The 11,033-nt window shown below is 39.3% G+C and overlaps 1 protein-coding gene across 2 annotated transcripts in view; it reads right to left on the reverse strand.

Moving 5' to 3' along the window:
• FREM1 (FRAS1 related extracellular matrix 1) overlaps positions 1–10,265 on the reverse strand; it is a 74,703-nt gene extending 64,438 nt beyond the window's left edge. For both annotated transcript variants that reach the window (XM_027807920.2, XM_055699759.1), the window contains exon 1: positions 10,069–10,265. The gene's annotated coding sequence lies outside the window, so the exon portion shown is untranslated. The remainder of the gene's footprint in view (positions 1–10,068) is intronic.
• Between the last annotated feature and the right edge of the window lie 768 nt (positions 10,266–11,033).

Genomic DNA, 11,033 nt, shown 5'->3' on the forward strand with positions numbered 1-11,033 from the left:
TTTAGTCTGAAATTATGCAGCCAGATCAGTCTAATCAAAAGCTGAGAGAAAATGCAGAATTCAAGCCAGACGAAAGGGAATTAAATCCATGGTCAAGTTTTTTTAACATGTTCCAGAAACAAATCAAAATCTCAATTAATTTTAAAAAAGTTTACTTAGATAGCTTTTACTAAAATCCAAATATGTAAATGTGTGCAAAGTACTTACTAATTTTTGTTTCTTTCTAAGTGGGATGGGTAGGCATAGCACTTAAATGCAATAAGCGCATCTGAGACAGCACTCCAGTTCCTAAAACCCACACAGTTTTGAAACATTGTCCACAGTTTTATAAAGCACAACTTTGAAAGAGGGGGAGGAAAACATATCAGCCTCCAAATAAGAAAGTATGGTTTGCAGCCAGTATACGCTTTTAACCTGAATATCTGACTGGCATTTATCACGTAGTGCATGGATTGTTAGCGTTTATCAGCTACCACCTTTTCTTCCTTAAAACACCAGCTGCAAAAAATGGAGAGATGTTCTGAGCGGAAACCTCTATTGCTGTGCCCTATTCCTACTTCCTACATCAAACCAAGTGAAGGTAGGGCTCAGGAAAGTGAAATAACTTCCTTGGCATATGTCTCAAGAAGATGCTCTGCCTAATGTCTCCTCTGACTTCAGGCATCCCAGGATCCTTGGCCAGCAGGAAGCTCCTGGCACAGGGAGTGCAATAGATTTTAAATCCTTTAACTCCAGCCTCTGATGAAGAAGCAATGCATGAGTGAGCCTCAGACAGTTTCCAGAGAAGACCCAATTTCTTAAACCATAGAGGGGCTCAGATAAGAAGAAAATCATTAGGAATTTTATGGTCCAACTTGGACCTGGCAAAGTGTCAAGAGGCAGTTAATAATTCTGAAGCATAGACCCAGTGGTTCACACCTCACGATAATGCTAGTAACTTCATGCTCCATGGTACCAGGCCAGGGCACTGATTTACTGTGCAAAATGCCTTTATTCACAGGGCACTGGGTACCTTATGAGAAAAGCTAAAATTACAGCCTGGGGAGTTTTTTCTTTCTTCTCTCCCACCCAAATAGCTACCACAAAAACACGTTATAGCTCAGAGACAGCCTAATCACTGGCTCAGAAATAGCACTGGTCAGGAGTATACTGTTCTCTTTACACCTTACATTAGGTGCTTACAAGAAGGGAAAGCCAGCTGTCTCTCTCCAGTAGTCACTGACGGAGTCATTCACGAAGAGGTGTCTGCACCTCAGCTCTGATGAAGCCCAGGTCAACGTGTTTCTGGTGCCTGCTCCATAAACCCCAGCACCGGATGCAGGTATAAACCTCAGGCACAGGTGGTGGTGCCTCTGCTGCTTCTTCTTACCCTGCATCTTACCCAGCTGCAGGGCTGTCTCCATCTGTGGCCAAGTGAAGATCTTGAGAAGTATAAACTCACTTTCTCAATCACTTATCCAATGATACTGAAGTGAAATGACAAGAGATCCTTTCAGCACATAATGGCAATAAAATCAGAAAGTTTTGGACTGAATGCCATGAGACCAATATTCTCCCCTCTGTGTGAAGAAGGCCATTGCTTCAGCAGTCACCTGTGTGCTACACAGTACTTAATACTGATCTACAGTGACACTACACTGCTCTCTGGCAGCTTTACAACTGCTGCTGATGCCATTGACGTGTTTTGTGGCTGCCTGGGACTTCCTTAGTCTCCTTACTTCTCTGCCCTTAATATCACAGCTGAGCCCGATTCATCCCTGCAATCCCTTGGCATGTCACCTGTGTATCCAGAATGAATAAATGACCAAGGCTCTATTTAATTCCAAATGCACCACAATGTTTCAGATATACTTAGAGGATTAATGACATAATAGTGTTCATCAGGAGGATCACTATTTTTAAAATAAGCTGTTTCCTCACTGACTTTCTAAGAGTCTGTCTATATGGTGAAACATCTCCAGGAGCACTCTGTGCCTACAAGCTCAATATCAGAAGTAAAACAGCCTTGTCAGTTCAGTGATACATCATATATCAGTTGTTACCCCTCAGTGGGGATGGAGAAACATGGTACATGACAAGAGGCTGAGAAAGCAGGCTCTGTTCAGCCTGAAGAGATGACTTATCGCTGGTTTTAGACATCTAACAGAAGAGTGCCGAGAACCTGGAGGTGCACAGGGAAGGGACAAGATGCAACCCACAAAATGCATAACAAGGGAAATTCACATTAGATATTTGAAAAAGAAAAGCCACAGTGAGCACAGTTGGTGGAATGGCTTTCCCAGGGGAGCTGTGGAGTCCTCACCCTCAAAGATATTTTTAAAAAAAATTATCAAGGGCTGAGTAGCCTTATGTGATTTTGAAGCTGGACTTGCATAAAAGCTGGCTATGCTGAGATCAAGGAGTGGGAGCAGTTGCCTGCAGAGGTCTTTTACACCCTAAATCATGTGATGACTCTAACGTGAAATGACAGAACTCTCTGGCTCCCAGGACCCAAGTTAACTACCTGGTATATTTTTGCAAAACACTGCATTGTACCCTGCAAAGTGTCCAGTAATTCCCATGAAATCCAATACAAAACCATACTGGTATAAAAAATGTGGCAACAAAGAAAGAGACCTCCTTCTCGTAATTAGAGGTAGACTGCCCAAGCTGACACTAGGATTTGGGAGCTTGGAAAAGGAGTCTTGAAGACATGTCCAAGGCATTGTGCAAGGGACCCTTGCAACTTTGAGGAGCATTTTGTCTGCTGGCAGACCCCTGCCCCACTCTGCAGATGAAACCGGGGAGAAGGCAGAGGGGAGAAGGGGCCTCTGAAGAGCTGGTGGATGTGGCTCTGTAGAGTTAACAGAGGGATAAATCAGACTGGGGACAATGTAGGGGAGGGTTACAGAGAACTTCAGATGTGGTTTTTTAAAAATTTCTTCCAAATGCCAGAAAAACTAGTTTTCCCTCCAGGCTGCTGGTGCACATGTGAGAAATGATGCAATGGCTAATTACAAACATCACCATTCTCACCAAATACAACTGGTTTTCAAGATTCCCAAAAGAAAAGAAAAAAAAAAGATGAAAGAAACACTGCAGAAAAGGAACTAAAAAAACTGCTGTAGAGTTATCATCACAAAATATCTGTCAAAACTTCCCAATTTGTCAAGTGGTCATTCGCTTCAGGAACCTGGAGAACTGTATGAAGTCCCTAAGAGCATCTGAGAGTTCTTGAAAGCTAGGTGTCCTTCCAACAGCAGACTCTGGAGAAAACTGCATATCTGTGTATGTATCTGTGCAGGACCCATCCAAAGATATATGTAGAAATGCACAGTTGTGTGTCTCTGGATTTGTGTTAAGTAGATCTGTTATTTTAGATAATTTTTGGGAGAAAAAATAATTGTCATTACAACTCCTGCATGAATAAAGTTTACTTCAAAGAATGCAAATATTAATCATTGGTGGGAAGATTTCCAGCACTTCTTATTTATTTAGAAGTTATAAGTGTACAGATTCCTGAGTGATTCTGAGGAGGGATAATGTGATGTAAATAAAGACTAATCCCAATTATTTAGATAGCTATCTACTAGTGCAAAACAGCTGAAAATAAGATCAGAAACAGCACCAGTAACTCTCATTTGCAATACCTAAAACCTGATTAAAAAATCTATAATCACAGTGACTTTGAGCCAAGTCTCAATGACACCCAAAGTCTTCAACGGATTTGGATGAGAATTTAAGAGTTTCTCTGTACCTGACAAAATCTCTGGTTGCCTGGGAGATTTCACAGAACGATTGGATCCAAAATTGCCCTCTTCTTTTGCAAAGCTTGAAGGGGATTATAGAGGATGATTGTTGTTGGCTGGGAGCTGGACTGATTGTTTTAATGAACACCAGAAAAAGTTTACAAGAAACAGAAAGAACATAGGATTCTTTTTTTGGAGGATGGGATTAAAGAAAACAAATAGCAGCCTTGCGTGATTTCTAGGAAACATACAAGACACAGAAAGAACATAGGATTCTTTTTTTGGAGGATGGGATTAAAGAAAACAAATAGCAGCCTTGCATGATTTCTAGGAAACAGGACAAATATTATTACAGCAATTAAAACTTAGCCCCGGGCAATGAAAGTATCCTGAGCTTTTAAATTAGGGGGTTGTTGCTTCAGAATGTGCAATTAACACATGCATCCCTTGGACTGTTTACTATTTAATGTTTTTGTTCCATGCACTAGAAACAAGGATTATAGGTCACATAGAAACTAGGTATTCAGCAAGGTATTTGTTGAGTTAAGGAGCGGTAGATAACAGTTTCCTTCTTTGTTTTCCTTTCTCAGCTTTGGTCTGTGTACAGAAGTCCTGTACACTTTTTAGCAAAGTAAGGAAACAAGAAGTGTTTCATTACATGGTCAGTGAATAGACCTTTCTTCATCAAGGAAAAGAGATGAAGGATGTGAAGCACATCAGATGTATCCAGGTTATTAACATTTCTTTTTTTCTTTTGTTTCTTTGTTGTATTAAAGCAGAATACTGTAAGGTAGAAAAACATTGGTTTTGTTCATTTTACCCTCTTTCACATTACAGCTATTTTAACAGTGATTGTCAGATTAAGACCCAATACAGTTTCAATTTACAGAGATAATTTCTGACTTCAGTTTTCATTCTCAGCATAATATTGTCACTGTTGTACACTAAATTATGATCCATCCAAGCTTAGGCTATTAAGTAGTGGAATCTGAGTGTAGAACTATCCCGTATGCTGACAAGCCAACATAAGACTGAAAACATATTTGACGTTAGGCAAAGGTAGACAAGTAGCAGAGGAGAAAAATCTGAATATAACACCATAAACATTATTGCACTATTAATATCAAGTATTACAGCTTAATGCAAGGCTGAAAAATGAATTATTCTTTTCCACAGGACTACTCAGTATCCCTCCCTGAACCCCTTTATTTTCCAGTCTTTATGAGTCCCCCTTCTGCATCAACCAGAAGTTGTAAGGCCAGAGGGGTTTCTGTCTAAGCCGTGCTCAGCTCTTTCCCATTAAACAGGGCTAAATTGTAAGGGGACAGGTGGTGGGGCTTAGACAGTGATGGACAAGAAAATAAAGAGAGAAAGCAACACTGAGAGGAACACATTCAATCAATCAATCTCAGGGATTCTTAACAGCTTATCCTTCAACCACTACACAACATACATTTGAAAAGGTAGAGAAGGTCAGAGTCCCAGACTGAGTCTAACAAAAAAAGAGCTATTGATTGTGGTGGTCCCCTTAAAGACTATCTTGAGGACAATGCATTGTTCCCTTTCAAGTGTTAAATAGATCTGATTATATTGTTAGAAGTACTTTACATTTTGAGATAGAGATCGAGATCTTATTGTTAACAGATGCCTATAGTACTGAAGACAACTGCAAAAGCAAATAAAATTAAGTCTTGGCTTTTGTTTTAATAAAGGTGAGAGACTAACAGCTAAATTACATTTTCTGAACAGGTAAATACTTTCTCCTCAAGGGACCAATGAAAAAGCCTTTGCCCTCTACTCTTTTAAGCCCAGAAAACTGTCTCACATAACAGAAGTTGAGAATATAGAGGAGAAGTGATTTTTTTTTTTTCTCTTAGCTGCCCCTTATGTGTTTTTAAGATCATTATGCAACTAAGAGCTGTCACCTGTTCTCCACCACACATGAACACTGAACTGGAACAGAGTGCAATGCAGAAATTACTCTGAAAAGGAAATAATTCCATCTTTTTGACAGCTGTCTGAGGAAGTCCATAAAACACTGCAGCTACCAGTGAGGTTGTTCCACTGATGCTATCCATAGGTTACTGTCCTGCACATGACCCTCATCCTCCTGGGTCTCAGTGCTCACTGATTTCCCATCTTTCCTTTGAGAATGTAAAGCTATAGGGTATAGCTGTTTGCAGGGAAGGTCAAACCAGCCTAGGAGAAACACAGACTGAACCAACCTCTTTGCCATTTCCAGGACTAGTTAAATTTTCAGAAGGTTTAAATATTTCCACTTCAAATTTTCTTTTGATGATTCAAATACAGAAATAGATTTGGGGGTTTGGCGATCAAAGGGAGCAGGCTACTTCTCAGTGTAAATGTTAATACAAACCACTGTGGTTTTTTACTGGTTTAATTGGTTTATAATATCATATTGGTACTCTTCTAAGGGCATGACACAATTGCAAAGATCAGGAACTCATTTAGTCCTTCTTTTCTGCTTTTTCTGTATAAGAAGGGAGAGAGGGATCCTGGAGATTCCCACTTATGGGGTGAGGAGGAATATAAACTAGGGGGAAACCACTGAAATCAGTAAAATAAAAGCACTAGTTAGCCATCCTTTTTATTTCTTGTTTAATCATATGCACTGCAGAGAGGGAATAAAACCTACTGATCTTAAAAGAAGAACAGTCTATAACAATGTGTGGGTAGTAGGATGCTTCCTTTAATCCACCCAGAGAATGACTCAAAAATAAAAATGAAAACTACCCCTAATAATGGAAAATGTGTGTGAGTAAAGGGAGTGTAGTGGATAGAATAAACATCCCAAGACCATTGACTTTGAAAAGACATTTCATTTCAGCACTTACCTAGCAATGAATAGAAAAGAAACTAGTGAAACCCAGCAAACAGCCTAGGATTAGGCAGTGACCTTTGTGCTTGTGTTACAAGGACAAAATTGTTAGCTTCACCTTGACCCATAACTTTGGTGAGCGAAGACAGAAATTACAGCATTACATTCAGTACCTAACGTGACAACACAAGCTCTGGAGCCCCAGGCTTTTTCATGACCTTTGCAAGCTGTGGTCAGATGTCATGCACAAGGTGCTAGATGAGCTTGACTTACATCAGAGCAGCTCTACCAGAGAGTGAACAGATCTCTGACCCATAGGTGTAAGGGTGTCAAAACCCGTAGGAAAGGAGCAGGAATAGCCTCCTGCATAAGGAATAACAAGGTGAGGAAGCAGGGACAAGGAATCTGTGACCATCGGTCCAACAATGGCATTGTTTCATTACACCATGAACAGCAAGGTCTGATACTTCAGTGAAACAATCATCAGACAGTGGTGGTAAAATGCAGTACCAATGACATATTGCACATCTCCATAGTGTTATGCAGTATGCACGTATTCAGTAAGTTGAATGAGATAACACCCAACCCTGCTCTACATGGAAGTAGAGAACAATGAAATGGCAGTGGACTTCCACCTCTGGCAGACTCCCTCTTACAGGTAGAAACTACCTGAAGCACAGCATCTGATTTTGGTGTTTTTAGAATAATTTCTTTATGCACTACCATTGTTTGGCTGGTTAACTGAGCAGGGGGGAGAGGCTGAGCTTTGAGTTGATGAGCCTTGAGGGTAATGGCAAAAGTTCTGAATTTTCAAGAAGGAAGACTCAGCAAATTGTTCTTCACAAAAACAAGCTCAGTGGCAGGTGTTCTGCATCTTGCAGTGCTAAACAAAAGAAGACTTGCAATCTGCTGCACATGCTACATGGAGGATTTTTTCGAATGCTTAAATTTTAACAGCTGGTAGATGGTAAGGTTTAAACTTTCCCACAAACACACTGGCTTGGTTCATTGCGTCTCAGATATGTGAAACTTAGATGCTAATTTGAGCTTTTTGCCAGGATTACTGCTATATTCTGGGAGAAAAAACTATGCCTCCAAAGAGCAATTCCTTCCTGTTTATATAGCTGTCTAAGGGAAAGAGGATAGATTTAGCCCAGACAAAAATTTAGGTTTCCAAAGGTATGTGAGGGGACTCCACTGGGAATTTGATATTCCCTACATACAAATCAAACTGATCTGAGGTCCTTCTGTGAAATCTGTAAGTTACTTAGATGTGTTATGGTTGTCTTCAGATGATGTTTGATAAACAAGTAGTATGCACTAGATCAGTTACACATCTCACCAAAATTAATCTAGAGGCACTAAAAAAGAACCCTGAAATCAAGTTCCTCTTTTGTTAACAATTTCCATTGATAAATATATATCTTTATGCATTCAGGATGCCTGCACAGTGCAGCTGCAACCTGTCAGCTCATGTAGTCACATCATGGTTTTAGACAACATTTGTCAGAAAATCAAACACAATCCAGCTACGGTTAGTTATTAGTGTTCTTTGAAATACTATTGTAGGCTTCACAATGGTAGCAACTACAGATGGAAATAGCACATTTCATTAGGCAGTGTTTAACAACTTCCCAGATGTAGTCTATTCAGGTTTATTTACTCAACTGCACAAAAGGCAGCTGAATCATCCTGAGGATCTCCTGTTGCAAGTCGATAGGATGAAGTTGTGCAGGGACACCCTAGCTACAGTAATTCTAGCCCACGCAGCCGTTAGTGTGGAATAAATTAATCTTGGTCTACAACTGACTGCCACAGAATCTCAAAAAATGAAAGAAGCAAAGTTTTGATGACAAATGACCTGCTCAGTTTCTCTTTATGCTCAACAGGTAGAGTCAAGTGAATTGTACTTTTAATGTATCATTATTTGGCTAACATGTGCTATTTTACCATGATGTTTTTACTACACATACTGTTGTTGTTGCCTAAATTCACCGTTAGATTGATGAAGTCAGAAATCATTTCTTTTCCCCATGAATAAGTTAATTCCTGTTGTACTGTAACTAATACTATAATAGACATGTATTATCAAGACCACTTGTACTGTAACTAATATTACCAAGACTACTACAAGGACTGCAGAAAATTAGAGGAATGAATAGGCAGAAGGTACTTTCATTTAACAACTCAAGTCATTGTCCAGGGACTTGTTTAATCCATTGTTCTTGTACTTGCCTAATTCTTCTCAGAGCAGGGATCCATGCTGGAAAAAAATTTCAAAATCTAAAGGTGCCCAATCCAGACCACCTTAGTCTCTAGGTCAAAACGATCTGCATGCAGTCATGTTGCATGCAAAATAAACCCTAGGGAAGAATCATGAAGAAAATGCTGGCAGGCCCACAGCAGTAACACCTGAGTTAAGAGAAAAGAGATGGGACAATTTCTGCAGGTGTGTGTGCTCTTATACGGTGAAAGCAACTGGTGATTTACAGTGCCAATGTCTCCCACAGACACCTTGGACACATGTCAACAGCAGAGATGCATTTCTCTCGAGGTAGTGTGCAGTCCTAAGTTAGCTGAGACAATGACCTAGCAGAATTCTCTAACTAGCAAAAACGTAACTTAAAAAATTCCCTTTTAGTAACTGTTTCAAGAAACGTTTTTTCCTGTTTCTACAGATTTTGTTGAAGTGTCTCAGCACAACACAGAGGGACAGCAACTAATCCCTACAAGGTGACGTTATAAGAGTTTGGAGCTAGATAAATGCATAGCAATCAACAGGAAATATAAAAACTGTGCAAGCATGTATGTGTGTGTTCAGAAACACACATAAACATTTACACATGCATATGACCAATGAACGTCTGTCTGACTCAGATGAATGAAGTCAGCTGTCTGAATGTACATGACATGAAAACTCTCACAGATCCCTACTGCAAAATAAAAGTCTACAATTTTACAACATGCATTTTTAAAAAAAGTTCTTCTAGCTGAATGAAATATATCCTTTAGAAAGACTTACTAATATTGAAAATTTTCATTATGTCTTCCAGTGCTTTTTATCACATTTGTCTCTCCCAGTGTGTCTTAGGAAAAAGACAATTTTAAGAAAAGAAATCTTGCTTAGTGCTTCTAAACCTTTATTAAAAAACAAAAAAAGAAAACAAAAAACACAAAAAACGCACAAAGTTTTATTAAAGCTGGCGGAAGAAAGTCAGCATAGTTGAGAAATCTGTATCAACTTGAACATTAGGATACACTAAGTTTCTTTGAATCCTTAACTTCCAAGTTAAATTCTTCTAAAATACTGGCAAGAACCAGTGCCTGTTTTCCCCCAGAGTTAGAATTGAGCTTTCATTCATCCTGAGTACAAAAATTACTGTCTGACTGCTTTGCTGCAACATTCAGCAGAAAACTGGATGTTTGAAGCTGTTAAATATTATTACAACCACAAACACAACAGCATTCAATGTATACAACAAACTTGAAGCAGATACTTACAGGTAGCAGTGTTTCTCCAGGAGGCTGAACACGAGATCATACTAGAATAAAAGAAATAATGAATGTCACTGACCCAGTAATCTCTGGTTTAAAAGACTGGCAGAGAAAGAAATCCAATGAGTGGGCGACAGAAAGAAAGACAGAGAGGGGGAGGGGATAAAGAGATAGATGAAATTCCAGTCTTTCTGGTCAGCTTGGCTGTGGTTCTCTTCCTACTAAAAATCCACAATAAACACTCTTTGCTTGCAGGACTGCTCCTGACTGCAGAGACCCAGCGTGCAAACACTTTCGGGCTCCCTACGATAAGGGCATTCTGAGATGCCTTGGAGTGTTTACACTCAGCAATGTTTCTCTGGCAGCCAGCCCCAGGTCTTCCTTTCCCCTTCTGCTAGTTAAGTCTGTTGAAACTAAAAACTGAGCTCCTGTTAATAAGGTTTGCTCATTTTTCTTCCCCACTTCTGCTAGTTTATTTAATTCAACACACACACACATATACACTCATTTATGTATTAAAGATTCATAGACAAAGAGGTGACCTAATCTTTTCAGATCATTTTTACCCCCACAAGAAGGCAGAGTCTTTATTGAAATACAGACATGACTAATTTGCCTTGTAAGTAATGGCAAAACAGGTTTGATCTTATTTCAGGGTGGCTGATGAAATTAAAACTAAGTATATTATCAATTTAATAGAAACGCATATTGCCTACTTATAAGTGTGATACTTTTTAAAAGCTGAAATTCTCAGTTAACCGCTGTTCAAAATCTTGTTGCATGTTAAAGTGTCCAAATTAACATATATTCATTTTACTGACCAATTGCAGTTGCAACCAAGGAAAATCCAGTATTCAAACATTATTTTTTTTCCTCCGTTCAGAAAAGCAGGAAAGCAGAAGCGCACAGGCCAAATCTCACCAATTATTTAATACCTCATAGAATTCAAGATAGGTCTCCAGCTTTCTGTC

This window comes from Falco cherrug, chromosome Z, assembly GCF_023634085.1.
Source record: "Falco cherrug isolate bFalChe1 chromosome Z, bFalChe1.pri, whole genome shotgun sequence".
Taxonomy (NCBI): Eukaryota; Metazoa; Chordata; class Aves; order Falconiformes; family Falconidae; genus Falco; species Falco cherrug.